Source organism: Pelodiscus sinensis, chromosome 14, assembly GCF_052426305.1.
Source record: "Pelodiscus sinensis isolate ZL-2025 chromosome 14, ASM5242630v1, whole genome shotgun sequence".
Classification (NCBI taxonomy): Eukaryota; Metazoa; Chordata; order Testudines; family Trionychidae; genus Pelodiscus; species Pelodiscus sinensis.
The window spans coordinates 11,849,512-11,869,442 of record NC_143065.1 but is presented as its reverse complement, the minus strand read 5'-3'; the positions used below and the strand labels follow the sequence as shown (position 1 = coordinate 11,869,442).

Here is a 19,931-nt window from a genome sequence, read left to right as displayed (position 1 = left end):
TCTCACCTACCTTTCTGTCTAAGCTCAGTCAGCCGCCACTAGATCAGGTCTGGAGCAATAATGAGGAAGCAGCCTACCAGCCAGCTCCTTCTCTGTATGCACTGCCTCCTGGCCCCCCTCTTCTCCTATGTACTGCAGGAGCTGAGTGCTACTCTTGTACAGTGGCAAAGCATGAAGAACAGATAACTAATAGCAGTTCACCACCAGCAGTAGCTCTTCTTTAAATAGGAGGAGGTGGCAAGAGCCAATTTGTTGCATGTCCAAATGCTGTTCATCTGGAGATAGGCTGGGTACAACAATACAGGTGTATTGCAATTAGAATAATAGAATCATAGAGCTGGAAGAGACCTCAGGAGGTCATCAAGTCCAGCCCCCTGCCCAAAGCAGGACCATTTCCAATTAAATCAACCTAGCCAGGGCTTTGTCAAGCTGAGACTTAAAAACCTCTAGGGATGCAGATTCCACCACCTCTCTAGGGAACCCATCCCAGTGCTTCCCCACCCGCCTAGGGAAATAGCTTTTCCTAATATCCAACCTAGACCTCCCCCACTTGACTGGATTACATGGGCTAGTATATAACTGAAGCCATCCCCCATGTGAGCCCACTGTTAAATCAGGTTAGTCATGGCAAAAATTGATTTAGTTTACTAAAGCAAAGGGCATTAAATTAAGGGATTTAATTACATTGATTTGGAAACTGACATATCTGAATCTGCAATCTCTATACAAAGAACAACCATAAAACAATCAGCAGTGATGAAATTAGCCATGTTGGCATTCACAGTTCTAGTACTAAGATGCTGGGTTAACACCCCATTGAGATGAATGAAATCAGTTCACACTTTAGAATATATGTAAAAATAAGTGTAGGGAGAAAAAGGGGGGCAATATCTCTTCTACCCTCTCCACTTCTAGTGAGGTCCAAGAGGAGAAGTGAGGGGGGAAATGGCTGATATTAGCTAAATTACCAGTCTCAAAAAAAAAAAAAGGATTATTCCCTTGGACTTCAATTATAAAGTGTGCCTCTTACATCCTTGCCAGTTCTCAGAGGGATGAGCATCCCAGCTAGCACATTAAAAAAAAAACCCTGAACATTTCAGTAAATAAGACAGCCATTTTAACTTAGCTCATAAGAACACTGAGTTTGTGGAGATACAACACAATGCCACCAGTTTAGATGTGAGAGGACAGTTAGTGCGCTAATATGATTCTATGATTAAACACTCTTGGCCCTGGTCTACACTAGGACCTTAGTCAGAAATAACCCTGCCCCAAGTCTGAATTAGTGTCCACACTACCAAGCCCGTTATTTCGTAATAACGGGCCATGGAATTCAAACTCTGTAGTCCTGCCTTTCATCAGGAATAATTCTAATTACGAATTTCTAAGTCCAAAATAATGTTGGTATTAGGGTTGCCAGATGGTTTCAACAAAAATACTGGACACACTTGACATTACATCACAATCCACATTACATCTTATTTAGAAAATACCGGACATTTCTATTTTCTCAATTGGCTTCCTGAACAGAAAGCTCAAATACTGGACTGTTCAGTTCAAAACCGAACACCTGGCAACCCTAGTTGGTGTGGACGCTCCTGTGCCACTAATTTGAATTAATTGGGTTTCTGGGGCTATTTCAGGATACCCAAAACAGCTATTCCATGTCTTTTGAGCTCGCCTGTTATTTCGAAATATAATGGACTCGCTTTTCCGACATCTCGGTAAACCTCATTCCACGAGGAGTAAGGGACGTTTTGGAATAGCAATGTATTTCAAAATAAGTGCTGTGTAGACAGCGCCAAATTTTGAAATAAGCTTTTTCAAAATGGACTCGAAATAAGCTACGCAAATTTGCATAGCTTAAAATGTGTAGCTTATTTCAAGTTACGTGTGCAGTGTAGACGCACCCAGTGAGGCCTTCCGCAGCTCCCCAGCGGGCTTCCTGGGGCTCAGAGTCCAAAGTAGCAAGTCCATATTAACGGAGCCTGCCTCGGACTAATTTTGATGCTTCCCAATATTGAGGACGTGCAAGTTTGAACTTGTTAAATCGGGAATTCTTAAGTCAAATTTAGTAATATCGAAATAATTTCCTAGTATAGACATGGCCTTGGAGGAGAAAAAGAAAAGAATATCTATTAAGAAAATATGTTGTTTTAAGGTTTATATTTTTGGCTACTGGTTCAATATACATGCCTAGAAATGACTGCATTTTTGTAAAAAACTTGTAATGAAAAATGGCTTTTGTTTTGTTCAAGAACGCCATGAAAAACTTCAAAAAACAACAAATAGTCTTGCAGCACCTTAAAGACTAGTAAAAAATGGAGATGGTATCATGAGCTTTCATGGGCACAACCCATTCATCTGAAGTGGGTTGTGCCCATGAGAGCTCATGATACCATCTACATTTTTTCCTAGTCTCTAAGGTGCTGCAAGACTATTTGTTATTTTAAGTTTTTTCAATTACAGACTAACCCCTCAGAAACTTTTCAGGTAAAATCAATTTTTATCTCATTCAAACTTTCCACAGAATATACTTACTTTTTTTGATCAGTTGAAATGTGTTGCATAAACTTTTGAGGATATTGCTGTTACATATCAGTAATGAGGAAAGTATATAAAAAAATGTCAAGTAAAATGCTTGTTGTTACTTAATGGGGAGGGGGGAGAGAGGGGAGGCCAGGCCAGCCCCAGCTCTCCCCCCAGCTGTCAGGTGGGGAGGTTGGGCGGGGGGGGGAGGGAAGTGAGGCTAGGCCAGACTTGGCTGCTCTCGACTTGCACCAGCCCTCACTCTACTCTTTCACCCTCACACCAGCCCCAGCTCTCCCCCTGACCCATCATGGGGGCGCTGGGCCAATGCCTCTCCATCCCCAGCTCTCCCTCTCCCGCGTGTCGACCCTGGCTCCCTAGCACTGACAAAAGGAAGGGGGGGGGGCGAAGGTAGGAGAAGGCAGGCTGGACGCAGAGTGATGTGATGATGTCACTCTCATTCCACAGGAAAAATTTTATGTATAGCGAGAGATACGTGCTTAAGTACTTTCTTGAACTGGGGCCTTAAAACCACTGTTTGAGTCCTTCTGTCAAACTCAAGGGCTTTGTCTTTCTTTATTTTCTTCAACAGATTTAAGTAATATGTTTGACAGTAAGGTCGGATAATAAAAGTGGAATAGTTTAGAAGAGTCTGCATAGATAGAATCTCAGCTCTTTCTAGATATACCAGTGGTAATTTTTACCATCTTGTTGTGTTTTCTTTTAATTGGCCAAGTATATAATTCTACATTGATATCTTCACTTGAATATATATATATATTTGGATTCACATTCATTAAAAGCAACAATAAGGTAATAAGCTTTCTTATTTGCATATATACATATTAGAGCTCATTGAACTTTAATTATACTCTAATGGCACAAAATTCACTTATTTAGTAGGACCAATGAGAATCCATCAATATTTGATATGTATAATAACATCATTACACTATGAAAGCATTCCACTAGACAAAAAAATCAAAGCATCAAATATTCTTCAGCCAGTTAGAAAATGTACTTACAAACCAAGTCTCTTTAAAAGATGCACCATGAAGATTCATGCCACACACTCAAAAGTCTCTTTTGTATCTGTTTCAGATTCCTGGGGAAAATAAGCTTGGTGAACAACTGTTAACTATTGCTGTGAGCATTATTTTGTACTTGCCAGACAGGATCACAACTGAAAAACTAACATGCCTTTCCGCAGTGAGAAGTGATTGTGTGAAAACAGCATGATGGTGTATTCCATGCTTTTGTCTTTTGATGATGCCCATAGCAAATTTGTCCATAGTGCAATATATGTTATGACTATTTCCATTCATAAAAATGTATCTTTATTTCTAGATATATATGTAGTATCTCCTTTCATAACATTAAGACTTATATTTAAATATTTTCCCCTCATTTTTAGTAGTTTTACTTTGGGTAAGTTTGTTTTCCATCTCTTGAATTATATTTTTCCCCTATAAAGAACTTTTGATTGCTGCTGGATATGGCAAAGGGCCTCTCTACAGCCTCCTCTGTTTTTCAGGGAAGTAATAAACAGGTGCAGTTTTATTTTGACTTTTTCTAAAATAAATATTGGTTGTTATAATATTTCCTCCCAAGACTTAGAATCATTAAGACCTATTATATTCTGTTGTGGGTTCCTTTACCTCATCCACCACTCTAATATCTGAAGTATCTTTTCCTTTCTCTGGGGCCTGGTCTACACTAGAACCTTATTTTGAACAGTGATAGAAATGTAGCCGTGTTAGTCTGGTGTAGCTGAAACAAAATACAGGACTATGTAGTGCTTTAAAGACTACGACACCACAGTACAAATCAACAATGGAAAATTAGACACCACCCTCTACAGAAAACCCACGACTCATACAGTTACCTACATGCTTCCAGCTCCCATCCAGCACACACCATACGATCCATCGTCTATAGCCAAGCCCTTCGATACAACCGCATCTGCTCTAATCCCATCTACAGAGACCAGAAACTTCAGGATCTCTACCAAGCATTTATAAACCTCAACTACCCACCCGGAGAAATAAAAAAGCAAATCGAAAGAGCCAGACGAATACCTAGAAACCATCTACTACAAGACAGACCCAAGAAAACCAACAATAGAACACCACTTGTCATCACCTACAGCTCCCAACTTAAACCTGTCCAACACATTATCAATAAGTTACAGCCTATACTGGAACAGGACACTAAACTCCAAGAAGCTCTGGGAGACAGACCCATAGTCTCCTATAGACAACCACCTAACCTCAAGATGATTCTTGCCAACAACCACAGGATATACTACACTAATACCAACCCTGGTACTTTCCCTTGCAACAAACCCCGTTGCCAGCTTTGTCCACATATTCACTCTGCTGACACCATTATTGGGCCTAACCAAGTGAGTTATAAGATCAAGAACACATATTCCTGCGCATCCAGAAATATAATTTATGCTATCATGTGCCGAAAGTGTCCGTCTGCTATGTACATTGGACAAACGTCTCAGACACTTCGCCAAAGAATCAATGCCCACAAAACAGACATTAGACAGGATCACAAAGAAAAAACAGTTTCTTGCCATTTCAACCAGAAAGGACACTGTCTCAATGACCTAATCACATGCATCCTACTCAAGAAGACTTTCAAATCTGCACTTGAAAGGGAATCCTCTGAACTGGCATTCATGCTAAAATTCGACACTCTCCGCAGGGGGCTGAACAAAGACCCCAACTACCTTACCCATTACAAAGATAGCTTCCCCAATTATCACCTCTAATACCATTAGCTCACAGACATCTACCCTTCCCCACCTCTAATATCATTAACTCACAGACATTTACCTTCCTTCCCCCCCCCCCCCCGCATCCCCCTTCTGTTCTGAAATGTGATTTGTCCTTTTCATATGTGTTCATTTTTTAAAATTGTATCCTTTGGTATATATGGTTGTGACTATTTTCTTCCACTATTTGATCTGAGGAACTGGGTCTCGCCCACGAAAGCTCATCATCTAATAAATCATCTTGTTAGTCTTTAAAGTGCTACATAGTCCTGTATTTTATTTTTAACATCCTCCCTTCCTCCCCTCCCACCTCCCCACTTCAGATTTATAAGCAGTGTGTCCACACTACCAAGCCTGTTATTTCAAAATTTGAACTTTATACTCCTGCTTTTCATCAGGAGTAATGCTAATTCCAAAATAGTAATTTCGAAATAACGGTAGCTTGAACGCTCCAGTGTGGCTAATTCAAACTTACTGGTTTCCAGGAGGCCTTCCGCAGCTCTCCACAGTGCTTCCGGGGGCTCTAAGTCTGAGGTAGCATGACCACATTAATGGGGCCTGCCTCGGACTAATTTTGATGCTGCCCCATAGTGAGGACATGCTAGTTGGAATTTGTTAAATCGGGAGTTCTTAAGTTAAATTTAGTAATTTTGAAATAGTTTCCTAGTGTAGACGTGGCCTTTGTGTTGATACAAACAAGCACATGCTTCATAGGCTCTGATCCTGGAACTGTGATCCAGAAAGGCAGACTGATACAAATATCTTGGAACTCTGTATCCGAGAGTTTGGTTCCGGATCATCCTTACAACTCCCCCTCAATGAGCCACACACATTCACGGCCATAGGAATACATTTGAATTCCTGAATGAGAGACATGTGAGCTTGTAATGGTCTCTAATTTTTTTAACTGTTTAATAGCCTGAGTCTGTCCTGACTCCAGTGAAGGTACTGATCCAGCATCTTTATCTGAACGTTCCACGTGCAGATGTTCAGATACATTGTTTCGTGAACAATTAACATTCAAGGCTGCACCGAAGATCTTATTTCCATTTAAACCAGGCTTTCAATTCAGCTTAAAATGGCTAGGCAGAGGTTTAAGCTGAAACCAAAAAAAAAAAAAAAAAAAAAAAAAAAAAAAAAAAAAAAAAAGCATTCTTAAATCAAAATAGGTATCCCCACACAGGTGTCTGCCCTGCTTTCACTCAATCAGCCTTCATATTCATTCCTTCTCAAGATCCTCCATGGCAGGGACACTCAGATTTCAGGGGTTCAGGAGCCAAATTAGCAAACAACATTACCCAAAAGAGTCACAGTAGTGTGAATTCCTCCTCCTCCCCTCCCCATTTCCTACAGTACTATTCATACCACAGCACAATGGCTGATCCGACAAGGGTGCTGGGACAGTTTTTATTGTGGGGTGCTGAGAACCATTGAACCAAGCAGTACACCCTGGCTGCGTCTAGACTGGCAAGTTTTTCTGCAAAAGCGACTGCTTTTACACAAAAACTTGCCAGCTGTCTATACTGGCCGCTTGATTTTGCGCAAAAGCACTGACGTTCTACTGTCCAAAATCAGTGCTTCTTGCGCAAATGCTTTGACGTTCCCGTTCGGGCAAAAGCCCTTTTCCGGAAATATTTTTGCACAAGAGGGCCAGTGTAGGCAGCTCAGGACTGTTTTGTGCAAAAAAGCCCCAATGGCGATTGGGGCTTTCTTGGGCAAAACCACATCTAGATTGGCATGGACGCTTACTTTTTGCAGAAAAGCGTCCGTGCCAATCTAGACGCTCTTTTCCACAAATGCTTTTAACAGAAAAACTGTTCCGTTAAAAACATTTGCGGAAAATCATGCCAGTCTAGACGTAGCCCCTGTATATAATGGAAACCACTTAAAGCCAGGGTGTGCGACAGCACCCCTAGCTCCAGCACCTCCTCAAGTATTATTAGATCATCTGCAATTGGCTAATAACCTAGTAAACGCATCCTGATTGATTAATAATTAAATCACAGCACTTTAATATCATGTCCTGCAGAGAGCCAGAAGAGAGGCATTAAAGAGACACTTGTGGCTCCCAGACCTCAGTCAGGATATTGCTGCTCCGTGGTCGGAGACACTGCACCTCCTTCTCTAAAGCGGCATCATTGCTGCCAAAAAGGTGCTGGGGGAGAGGTCACAGCAAGATCACTGGCGTGCCATGGTTATGTCCCTGTGAAGCCTTAGTGAAAACAAGGCTTGTAGAGTGTTTACAGCGGGGTAGCTAGGCAAGGGTGCTGGACCAACCTCCTGCTTACTGGAATGACTACAGAGCCTTGTCTGCACCATGAGTTACAGTAACGCATGATTGTTATCTAGCCGAAGGGGGAAAATATCTTTTTTTGGCAGACGAGACAATGCCTGAGAGTCTGAGTTAGTGCTTTTGGCACGGCTGTAGCTGCATCTACACTGGGCAAAAAGCTCTAGTGTAGGGAGGCCATGTCACCTTGAGCATCTGAGGTGTGCCTGGGATAAAAGCAGCAGGAGGCGTGAGGGTTGTCAAAGTTAGAAACCACACCTGCATTGAGGCTTCTCAGGCACGGCAGCAATCACTCTTATCTTCAGCTTCATCACTTGGGTGACTGTATCTGTGGTTTGCCGTCTCTAGGCTGAGAGCACTCGGGAACCACGCTGGCTTCGGATTTCTGCCACGGGGCCTCCCTTCCTTGCTGCTGTGCCTTACAGCTACAGGTTTCGTGGAGACCGCTTATTTTTTTAGTCCTGGCCAACTAATTGTCCCCTCAAGTCAACTCCCTACTAGTTGGGGTCAGATATTTCTAAGCTGTGTGTAGTGCACGAAGCTCTTCATGTGCCAAAGGGCACACAAGGCATGGAGGAGGGAGAACATCAGGGTTGACAGGAATCCCCTGGGCCAGATGTTTACACAGTAGGGCACCAAACAGTGACATGGGCGGTCTCTACCACCAGCCAGTACTTCCCTGCTCATCCTAGTCACGGCAAAACATCTGTATTTAGCTACACTGGAAACTATGTTTTTAACGTCTTGAAGTTATAGGCAGGTCACAAGGAGATGACTGGCCCTAGATAGGTTCTGTTCAGGCAGAGGAGAGGAGATGCTTATCTCTCTAGTCAGATGTTTATTTGCAGATGCTGACTCCTCCCCTCTCTTTTAAATTAGTCAGATGCTAATTAAGAGAAAGGGAGGCCACTGGGAAGAACAATCAGCAGGGTGTGTCCTCTGACTAACAATCAAAGGGCTGTTTTGATATACAGTATGTGGGATTACAAAGCGGTGCGGGGGCAGGCGAAATCATTCCAGGAAAAGGCAGGAAGACGACAGTCAAACGTGGCTGTAATACACTAGAATCATTTGGGGAGGAGTGTGGTATATGCACATGGTATGATCTAAACCAGTGGTCCCCAACGCGGTGCCCACCGGGGCATTTATGCGCGCCCACCTAGTGACCAGGGCTAGCCTGAGCCATTCTTGCACCCCCGCCTCTGGACGCACGGCGCATGCACTGCCCCCTCTCCCAGGCCCGCAGCACATGTGCAGCCCCCGCTCCCAGGCACACGGCAGCCCCAAAACGTTGGGGACCACTGCTAGACTACTAAGAAGCTGTGTCCCCTGCCCTCTAACATAGGGAACTTTATACTACAGTGCTGGAGTTGCTTCCACTCCTGGATTGTTCACAAACAGCCTCCAGCATGCAAGTCACTTCCAGCCAGGTCTCAAAGATACTACAGTCTGAAAGATACCACAGCGATACCAGCACACCCCCCATTTTCCCCAGAAACGTGTTTTACCTACAGCCCAGCCTTGTCCCTGGACCATACGAACTCCTATCCCGGCCCTCATTCTAATAACAAGACTTGTGTGTATCATTTCTGTTGCCCCACTGAAATTTTCCCCAAACACGTCAATTCAAACACACTGGGGTTAGGTTTTAAGTGAACACAAGTAACGAGACCTAAATGTCAAAAATGGTTACAACTAAGAACACGATTAGTGCCTAACTTAAACCTGGGTTCAGCCAGCATTCCCTTCCTATCTCCCATCCAACATCGTTTCTTTTGTGCTTCAGGTGTTGTCAATGCGGTGGGAAGATAAAGGAGGGATCACTTGGGGCACCTGCGCCTTGTTTTTTATAGTCTTTGCCCTCATTTAAGGAGTATCTCCAGCTGGGACCCTGGAATCAGGCAGACTGACTGGAAACTCTGTGCTCTTTCTGTACATAGATGTTGATTTTTTGCCCATCTCCCTTTTCCTGCCAATGAATAGCCACTTAGCACATGATGGCCCATTTGACCTTCTTTATAGCCAGCTGAAGGCATCATCTTACTCTTTGTCACTGAGGAACTAACTTTTGCCACGCCCCAGATTTTTGGAATACCTTTTAGTAATTGTAACACTGTACAAAAGAAAGGTGACCCCGGCTGTATCACCGCTGCGGCACAGTGATGGTAAATCTTGAGCAAGTAATGTTGTGTAAGGTAGCATTGGAAAAGTTACAAATCGCACTTATATCTCAAACTTACATTTCTGGAGAAACACCCCAGCACATTTACATCAAGGTTACCTAGCCTGCCCATTAAGGACAATCAGCTCTTCCAGGAATCCCTCCAGAGGTCTCTTCAGGCAGCACATAGGCAATGATGGCCTCATGACTCAGCCAGGCACATATGACCCAGGACTCCATGTTTGAGCCAGTATTGAAGATGTATCAACTGCAGACTGACATCATTCTTGGTCTTCAATCCTGCTCCATTTTTTCCAGACTGATTTTTTTAACGAAAAGGAAGTTTTGAACAAAGGACTGACAACCGCCAGTCTTTCGGGGTGATTCAGAGACACTTGTTGCAAGCCAGCAGAATTACCATCAATGCTATTATCCTGAAATGGATTCAGGATATAGTCTTGGAAATAGATTGTAATGGATATGATTCCTTTAACCATTCAATAACTTTTAAAATTAATCTTTACTTAGTTTACTAAAGATTGCCTACAATGCGGTATTTGATAAGTAAAAGTACATGTGGATGTGGAGGTGAGTGTCTGATCCTTTGAGATGGGAAGAACCTAACGTGTGGGGAATTGTGTTTTTTAATAACCTTTCACCACTAAGATCAGTTGCCTGGGTGGTAACCAGCGGCTGGTGTGCTGAGGGATTGTTGTAGCACTACCCTAGTTCACAGAGAGCCACACAAGAGCTCACTTCTGTTACTGGCTTGCAAAAAATCTTACAATAGAATATACCACCAGTTTTGGGATGTGTCCCAAATTCAGAACAGACTGTAGTAATCATGGCATTCTCAGCTGTGCCCCAAATCAGAAAGTGTTCCAGTAATGCCATACAGTGGAATCTTATATACAGTGTTGCCATAGTTTAATCAGGACAATAATGATCAGAAAATTTTGAGTTTTCAAATGACACCTCACAAGGCATAATTTGTACAAGCATTACTATAGTAGTGTGCAACAGTGGTGATTTTAACTACCGTATGTCACCTCAACAAGGGATGCAGAGATTAAATTTCTTAACACTACAAGTGACTATCTTATGAAGCAGCTTTGTCATGAAACCCACAAGGGGAGAGGCCATTCCCAATTTAGTCCTAAGTCAAACATCCGATTTAGTCCAAGAGTTGAATATAGCTAAACCACTCAGTAATAGCAACCTTCATGTAATTAAATTTAAAACCTTTGTAGGGGGAAAAAAAAAAAAAGCTAAAGTTACTGTTGTGGGTTTCTTTAATTTAAAAAGGGGGAATTTCACAAAAAAAATGAGGAGGTTAAACAGAAATTAAAAGGAACAGTCAGAAAGGTGAAATGTCTGCAGACTGCAAGGAGACTATTGAAAAACTCCATCACGAAGGCTCAAACTCAATGTATACCCCAAATCACAAACAAGTGCCAACCAAAGCACAAAAAGCCAGGAGAGGTTTTTACTAAAATTATTTGTTCAGCACCAAAGTACTGTACAGCACACACTAGGAATGTAAAGGGTTAATTAGTCTACCGGGTGATGCTTTCTAAGTAGCCAGGTAAGTGGCGGTCTAGCAAGGCTGCTCCACCTCTGCTGGGCCCACCGTGAGGTGTGTGGGGCCTGACCCCAGCCAGAGCAGCCCCATAGGTTTATTCTAGCCTGGCCCTCTACAAATCTGGACCCCAGTTAACTGGTTAGACTATTAACATTTCACCATTTTAACATTTCAAAGAGGCATTTACATCCCTAGCACACACAGCATGAGCTGGTGTTCATGTGGCAAGCAAGACAGACATTCTGCAGATGGGATGCACTGAAGGTCAGGGAGGGAATATGTACAATTCCTGCCCCTCCCCCCCCCCCACCAGTTTCTGTCTAGATTGTAAGCTTCTTGGGGCAGGGACTTCCTCATTCTGGGCAGGCCCCTTTCACAATGGGGCTGCTAGTGAGGTTGGTACCTTTCCAGTATTGTGATACATTATAGTACAGATTGTGTTCTAATAATGCTCTTGGAATGGTGGAGGAGTGATGGATACAAGAACATGGTCTGATCGCTCATGTCAGTCATTAATTTCCATAGTAACAAGAGGAAAATGACTGGTAAAATTACTAAAAAGGTGACCTCTGGCCCCTTTGGTTTCTAAGTTGAGCTGTCCCTCCCTCCACCCCCTCAAAAAAAAAGGGGGGCATTCCAAAAACCTGTGATCCAAATTCAGAGAGCTGGAGCCAGCTCCAAATACCATGGCTCAGCCCACTGACCTCTCTCGGAGTTGTAGTTGTATCCACAGTGGCTGCGTGCTCCATCACAGAACCCACCCCACGTGCTTGTGATGAGCCCCTCTGCTGGCAGTCACAGGAGAAACGTGGACACGCAGTGGCTGGGTGGCGTTTCAGGAGCATTGGGGACTGGCCATTAAAGCTGGGCTGTGCAGAGGCACTTGGAGGGGGCTGTTGGAGTGTGGGGAGGGTGGGGAGAGTTACCTCACACCCATTCCCCCACAGCACCAGGCAGCCCAGCCTACAAGAATGTGCCTAGGATGGCCTTAGAGACAGTGGTTTTATGGCTCATTACAACAATTTGTAACACACCCTGCTGCTAATGCTTTATTGCCCACTTCATTTTAAGCTGTCTCTTACAGCATGTGTGAACCTTTCACCCTTAATCTGTCCCACCTTGTATTTAGCTCAGACACTCCCCTGGCCTCCCCCAGACGGAGGAGGATCTCTCTGAAACACCAAAGCTAGTCCCTTCCCTTCCAGCACATGAAAGATCCTGCCTCCCCGACCCGGCCCATTTGTTTACTCATTGCTGAAACAGCTCCTGCCCAGCCACCCCACCCCCTCCACGTTTTCTAAGGGAAAAACCACAAGTTTCTGACCAGCTTGACTTCTGGCTAGGGCAGGAACTGGTGGCAGCCCACCTTGTGCAAAGCTATTGTTTTAGGGTGGCATTTTTAACAGGGCCTAGTGGAGTGATGTGCCCAATCTCCCCTAACACTCAATGCGGTTTGAGCAGCTAACACCCACCACCTCCATTTTGAAAGACCCATTTCGGTCTTTGCAGGCCTGGCAAAGAGCCTGCCCCCGCCACGTGCTTCTGCGATAGAGTCAGATCCTCTGGGTGAGTCACTGACATCCTCCAATCTTGCTTCTCTGACTTCAGATTACAGAGAATCTACGAGTTTTACACTAATTCAAACCAGATTCTGGCTCCACACTGCACCATGTTATCCCGGACGATCTCCATGCAGAAAGTGGAGAACAGCGGTCTCCAGCCTTTAAGCACGAGATCACTTTTTGAAGTTAAGTCCAATCCGGGATCTACTTCAAACCCACATACCCGGGCCCCGCCTCCTCCCCCACCCCTGCTCTGAGGTCCCACCTTGCTCACTCTCTCTCCCCCGCACCCTGCACAGCAAGCAGAAAGCTCTTAGGAGGCATTCCAAGGGAGAGGGCAGAAGCATAGCAGTGGGGGTGAGGCAGCCGAAATGCTGGCAGGCGATAGCCTCCTGGCGAAACCAGTTAGGCTCCCAAATCTACCAGTAGATCCAGATCTACTGGCTGGTCCAGGGGTGGCCCGTGGACCTAGGCCAACTAGGCAGTTGCCTAGGGCGCCGCAGGCTCAGGTGCCTGATGATGACGTTGCCCCGTGATTACATCATGGCTAATGATGGCCGTGCAGGTGGGGGCGCAGATCGCACCTTCCGCCTAGAGCGCCAGCTGCCGCAGCTGGCCTCAGGCCGCTCCTGCTGGTGACCACTGGGCTAGATTTGTATTTCCTTCCTCACTTTAGATTTTTCAAGAAAACTGCAGATTTTTGTGGCCAGCCCCAACTTGCATAGAATGCCCAGAAACCCTGCCCCCCACCCCCCACAACCCTTGCAGGTGCTGCTGCCCTGGGAATTGGTTGACTTGAGGTGCAGGCAATGACCCACCCAACCTGTGTTGGGAAAGAAGGCAAGACACACTTGCATTTTGCCAGCTGCCTGAATGAAACCCCATGAGCAGCCGGGAGCAGAGACGGACCATGATCCTCCTCCCTGAGCATCTCCTGCAGTGGGGATGCTACTTGTTCCCTCCGTATATTGAGGTGGGGAGTGGCCAGGTGAGAGCAACGTGGCCAGTTCTCCTTCCTGCAAAGGAGTCACTGTGGCAGCGCAGGGAATCAAGGCAGCAGCTAGGTGTCAAAAGGCTGCTCCTGTACAGCCTAGACAAGCCTTCCCCACCTCCCCTCCCATCCCATGGATCCATGCCTGGCTGCTAGGCCCAACATGCAGACCTTACAGCGGGGAGAGAGGCTACCAAAGATCACTGCTGCACTGACCGTGGGTCATCCTGAACTCACAAGGTTTCACGTTGTGAAAACAGATTTCTTCCTGCAGCCAACACTGATTTCAAGTTGTCCTCCACCCGCCAAGGACACTGGAGGCACAAAACAAGCTCATCCCTGTACCCCTCCCCCACTCCAAGCCTTTAGGGCAAACCTTCCAATCGCCCTGCCAGTTCGCCAGAAACCTCGAGGCTCTTGCATCATCCCCTGGTTTCCTTCCCATTTCATTGTGTCCCGGTTGCTGTATGTGAATGGCGGGAAGAGGAGTTTGGGGAGTGCCGAGCAAGGCGGGAGAGGGACTTCTGCTGGCTGGGGGACAGATCACAGCACCGGGACTGAAGAGTGACTCAACGCTAGGGCCGTGCCAGGACTTTCCCCTCATATCAGTAACAGGAGCAGGTTCTTGGCAGCCACCTTTTGCTTTCCTTGGGTATCCAAGCAACACTGCCAGCAAGTGCTCCCAGAGTGGAGGCCTGAGATGGGGAGGGCTCAGACTGGGGTGGCTGGAAACAGAATCTGCTTGTGGAAAACACGAGCTTCCTCTCGCTGTTTAAGAATCCCTGGTGGCAACTCTCCCGGGGGGAGCAGCTCTCGGAGCTGGGCGGCTGTGGGTGGGACCAGGCCCCGCTGAGGGGCCTCCCCGCAGGTATGACACAGCAGGATGCTGAATGTGATTCACAGGGGCAAGAGTCTAGAGCAGCCCTTTGTCGCGGCCTGGCCCGGTGCCCACACGTGCCCATTCTGAATCAGATACAGCGAACTCTGGCGCAGGCTCAGACATTGAGCAAGGAGCCTGCTGCTCTCCCAGGCTGCAATCGAAACCCCAGGCAAAGGGGATGAACTGGGGTGTAGCTCGCCCCTGCTCCATTAACTCCAGTGGAGTGACACCTCAGAGGACCTTGGCCCTCAGGTATACAGCCACCGGACGTGCAGAGGCTGGGATGGCATCTCACGAGCATCGGTAACTGGTAATTAAAACTGTGCAGTGATGAGGCACCTGGAGGGTGCGCGTTGGAGTGTCTGGAGAGTGCGAAGAGTTACCTCACGCTGATTCCCCAACGGGCCGGACTAATTGGCCCCTGTGCCTCTGGTAATGATGTAAACGCCACAGGAGCCGATAACTGAGCCCAGGGTGCGAAAGAGGAAAGAGAAGGGAGCAGAAAATGCAAAGCAGGAGTTTGCAGGACTGGAAGTCTACAGAACAAAGAGGATGCCTCCAAAATAGAAGAGGGAGGAACCAGAGGAGGGTAAAGAATTGCAGAGACATGCCTGCAGCAGGAAAGCTTTAGGCTCAGACCCTCGGCTAGTGTAAAGCAGGACTTCTGCACCAAGTGGGGATACGCTCCCCAAGCTTTTCGGGGGGGGGCATTTCTTTAGTCCCTCCCATCAGGACAGCAAAACTCCTTACAGAGATCAAGGAAGTACACTTCATTCCATCCCACTCAAATGGCTACTCCCGAGAGCCCTTTGGATGCTGCAAAATCTAGGTTTGCAAGTAGTCACTGGAATTCAGAACAGCTGTTTGCTTTAGGCCACCTTCCTGCCCTCCTTGTTAGGGACCCGTGACCAGTTCCCTTTTGTTTGCCTGATTGTTTGTTTAAAAAACTGCCATTCCCTCCAAACAGCCAGCTATTTGCATGTGAACAAGGAAACCTTTCCCCTCATCATCTGTTACTCTCCTGTTTAACACCTCTTCCCCAGTGAGGAATTACACTGCAACATAGGTTAAGAGGGAGCCCCATTACAAAGAGAAAAGAGTACCAGGAAGAGTTCTGCGGGCTCCACAGCCTGTCTTGCACCCACAGAAGTTTGTCCAAGGGGATGAATTTTGAGAATTGGACGTGGACAAGCTGCCAGCGGTTACAGAGGGTGGTTAATGTAGGTTTCTCTCTGCAGTGCTGTATTACCGACTGAGTGATTGTCTTTAATAGAGCTGGTTATTTGACATCAGTGTTAACCTAATCTTGCTCCCTCCTGGTAAATGCTACAGGATTAGCATTTTGGTTTCGGTTATCCAACTGTAAACAAAAGCCAGTCACCTTTGTGGCAGAGAAGACAAAGCCTTACTCTGTTGGAGCCAATGCCAGTTTTTTCATGGATTTTAAAAGTCAAAAGGGATCATTAATCTGACCTGTCTAAGCCAGGCCAGCAAATTCCTTCTAGGTACTCCTGGTTTCAGCCAATAACTTGGGTTTCACTCAGCAGTTCTGCCACAGAATCATCCTGCCTCAATTTGAGCGTAGGGTTGCCAGATATTTTTTCTGAAACTACCAAACAAAAACCAAAAACAAACAAACAAAGACATGCCAGGAAAGGTTTTTTTTTTTGCTTGACAAAAAGGACTCCAAGAGCTGTTGAGGAAAAAAAAGACCCCAAGAGTTGTTAAAAAGAAACCACCATGGCCCCTTTAAAAACCGCGTAGTGAGGCTTTTTGGCCCTAACACGTTGCTGGCGGCTGACTGCCATCTTGCCTCCCTGAGCTGGGCCAGACAGCTCCCTGGTGAGCAATAGGGTTTCCAGGCTGCCTCTGTATTGAGACGGACAGCCCAGGATTTTCACCTCCTCACCGGGGAGGGGGGAAAGAGGGGGGAAGGAAATCAGAAAATACTGGACATTTTAGGGGTCTGGTATTTTCTGAATTTTTTACTGGACAGAAGGTGAAAATAACAGACTGTCTGGTTTAACATCAGACACCTGGCAACCGTATGGCCATACTGGGTCAGACCAAAGGTCCATCTAGCCCAGTATCCTGTCTTCCAACAGCAGCCAATGCCAGATGCCCCAGAGGGAGTGAAAACAACAGGTAATTATCACTTGATCCTTGGTCATTCATTTCCAGCATCTGACAAACAGAGGCTAGGTACACCATTCCTGCCCATCCTGGACATAATAGCCATTGATGGATATAGCCTCCAAGAATATCTCTAGTTCTTTCTTGGACTCTATTAGTGTCTTCACTACATCCTCTGGCAAGGAGTTCCACCAGTTGACAATTTGCAAACAAAGATGGAAGTGGGTGAAGAACTCAGCCCTTCTTGCTCCCAAACATCAAGTCATTGGCAATTACCAAATGATCGTTAGGGAAGACTCAGGCTATGTCTAGACTTCAAGGATCTATTGGAAAGAGGTACACAAAATGTGCTCCGCAATTTGCATACCTTTCTCTGATAGGGTTTTCCAAAATTTGGCCCAGTGTAGACAGGCCAAATTTTGGAAAGCCTCCTCTTTCGGAAGAGTCCTCTTTCCATGAGGAAGGCAGGGCTTCCGAAAAAGCATGTCTCCCCCCCCGCCCCCCAAAAAAAGCAGAAGAGCAGATGTGTTCCCAGGATGCGGCAGAGTTTTTCCAGGATCTCTCTGGTATCCCAGAAAAAACCCATAGTCTAGAAGATGTAGCCTAAGGTAAAACAGAGCTGTTTGAACCATGAACAAATGAGGTACTTCACTATATTTGCAAATAGATACACAGCCTTTGTTCAGTGGGCCAAGTCTATAGAACTGGGAGTATTCAGAGCATCAGGAGATAGTCAGCATTTCCAGGTGCCAAAGCTGGCAAGCGCTAAGTGGTGGCTTTAGCCCTGTGTCAGGGGACAGGTGTGGGCTGAGCCGGCCTGGCCTGATTCCCACTGAGTACAACTAGATGGAATTATCAGAGTGGATTTTTGGCAGTGGTTCCCTGGCAAAAAAAACTGTGTGCAAATTTCCCCTAATTTTTCCATCAGCTCTGGCCACCCAGAGCCCCAATTCATCCCTTCTTGCTTCAAGATGGGCCAGGAAAAAGTGGATTAGCTCAGCCCCAAACCACAGGGTTTAGCCATCAGCTGCTAATTCTGCCATGGTCTAGTAACAGACATTTGAGTGGGCTTCAGCAAGCACGGCCCTCTGAGGTCCACGGGGAGCAGCTCATACACCGTTTGCACTGATTTCACCTTTTGAAGGCTTTCTTCCCAACTCTGAAGGCAGAGACCCTCAGGGAAACAAAGGGAGCTTTTTTCCTATGGGAGGCTTTTCAGCCCTGAGCAGGGATCTGAGGCAATTTACAAATAAATCCAATGACACGGCAATTTGTGCACCTGTGCAATCACCATACACCACGGCGCCGGGACAGAACATCAGTGCCCATTGCCTTGCGAATCACGTGCATTTGTTCAAACACCAGCCTACCTGAAACAGTTTCTTTTCATGCGATGGAACGATCGTGCCTTTATAAACTGTTGCCGACGTTGTGGGCCAAGTTCTTCACTGATGTCAGCCCCCTAACTCAACTGGAGGCACAAAAAATTTGCCCTAATAACTTTGAACATCTCTCCAAGTCAGGACATGCTCACTCCTGGACCAAACCCCCTGCCCAGCTATTCCCAGCCCAGTGCCTGGCCAGATTCATGAAGTCCCTGATTTTCCAGACTAGCTGTGCTTCCAAGCTGAGTGCCTCTGAGAGCTGGGCCTTGGGGAGAGGTTTTCAGGCAGACAATGCCCTTGATGAGGTGCTAATTATTGAGTTAATTGGAGTAAGATCTACAGATGGTCTTAATTTAAATTTTACAGCATGCAGGCTCCCCTAGCTCAGCCTGTCCAGGCTCTTGCATCATTTGTGAACGCTGGTGAAACAACATCAGCGTGGGTGGGGGAAGATAGGAAAGGGGATGCAGGCAGCAGGGGCTAGGGGACAGAATGGGGAAAGAATGTAGAGACCCAGGGAAGGGAGGAAGGATCTAAGCTACAACGCATGTGCCCCGTCAGCCCTCATTAGTGTGAGGGGGCGATGTTCCCCTCCGTCTCCCTGGAGTCACCGTGCTGGGGGAGGGTGCATAACGAACTCCCAGGGGCACCATTATCCTGGTGTAGAGGAGAGGTCTCGGAGTTCAAGGCTGGTACGATTAGCTAGCGGGGAGTAAAAGGAGCCCGGGGTGAGGCATGGGCCCTGGCAGCCCGATCCAAAGCCCATCAGAGGCTTTGTCTACACTTGTAAGTTTAAAGAGCAGCCACAGCCGTGTAGGCACGGCACCAGCACCAGGCTCTCCCACCGCTCTAGCGCAGGGACAGGGCTGGCACTCACAAAATCTACTAGGCTGGGCCCCGGTAGGCTCTGGTGTGTGAGGGGAATGTGGGGAGCGTCTTTCTCCTTCACAGATGGGGGCCACCGGCCACCTCAGTGAGAGTTTGTTTTTATTAAACTTTTCACTTGAGGGTCACTGACCCACAGAAAAATCAGTCGGGGGCCACATGCGACCCAAAAAGAGGTTCCCTACGCCTCCACAAAGAGAGCAGCTAGTAGCACTGGGAGCCTGTTTACACTGGCACATGACAGCACCGTAACTTGCTGCGCTGGGGAGGGGGGTGTTTTTTCACACCCCCAACCGAGACCGTCACAGCGCAGGACAGAGGCTGTGTAGACAAGTCCAGAGTCAGTAGACAGACTGACTGGGATGGGCTTTGGATCAGGCCCTTTCTGAGCTCCCATTTGTCCTGGAAAGGCCTCTTCTCATTGGTCACAATTGGTGACCTCTCCTCAGCGTGCAAGTAGCACGAACGTGCTGCAAAGACATTGCTAGGCTGGTGGAGCATCTACCACTGGGGAAAGGTCTGTGCCCCGAGAATCTGTCATTCAAAGCACCGACAAGGCCCACACGTGCCTCCCAGCTGATCTTGCCAGCAGATGCGTTACAAACAAGCATAAAGCGACGAGCTCCTGTCTGCCGTGCCAGCCCCAGAGACACGGTTACCCGAGACCTCCTGGGGGAGGCAAGATAAAGTCACACCCTGTCTACTTGTGCCACAGGCTTACGCGCCTCAGAAGCCAAGCCCACTTCGG

At 46.6% G+C, this 19,931-nt stretch overlaps 1 protein-coding gene across 1 annotated transcript in view; it reads right to left on the bottom strand.

Annotated features, from left to right (window-relative positions):
- The window catches only part of PRMT2IP (PRMT2 interacting protein), a 55,508-nt gene extending 37,075 nt beyond the window's left edge, over positions 1–18,433 (bottom strand). The window contains exon 1 of the mRNA XM_075897403.2: positions 18,284–18,433. The gene's annotated coding sequence lies outside the window, so the exon portion shown is untranslated. The remainder of the gene's footprint in view (positions 1–18,283) is intronic.
- Positions 18,434–19,931: the final 1,498 nt, after the last annotated feature.